Source organism: Plectropomus leopardus, unplaced genomic scaffold, assembly GCF_008729295.1.
Source record: "Plectropomus leopardus isolate mb unplaced genomic scaffold, YSFRI_Pleo_2.0 unplaced_scaffold76684, whole genome shotgun sequence".
NCBI classification, from domain to species: Eukaryota; Metazoa; Chordata; class Actinopteri; order Perciformes; family Serranidae; genus Plectropomus; species Plectropomus leopardus.
The window spans coordinates 1-250 of record NW_024684453.1 but is presented as its reverse complement, the minus strand read 5'-3'; the positions used below and the strand labels follow the sequence as shown (position 1 = coordinate 250).

General features: G+C 54.0%; 1 pseudogene; it reads left to right on the top strand.

Annotated features, from left to right (window-relative positions):
* Positions 1-111: 111 nt before the first annotated feature.
* Positions 112-250, top strand: LOC121940149 (annotated as a pseudogene; the record flags this gene model as incomplete).

Here is a 250-nt window from a genome sequence, read left to right as displayed (position 1 = left end):
CAGCTGTTCTCGTGCGCAAGCAGCCATTCTCGTGCCCAATGGAGACGGCGGCACCACGACAAGTGAGACCCGCCCCAGGAGGTTGCACTGGGCAGCAAGCGCTTGGGGGTCATCGCTTCTCGGCCTTTTGGCTAAGATCAAGTGTAGTATCTGTTCTTATCAGTTTAATATCTGTTACGTCCTCTATACGGGGACAACATATTAAACGGATTTTTGGCAGCAGGGGCCGAACAAGGGGCTTGCCCCATTC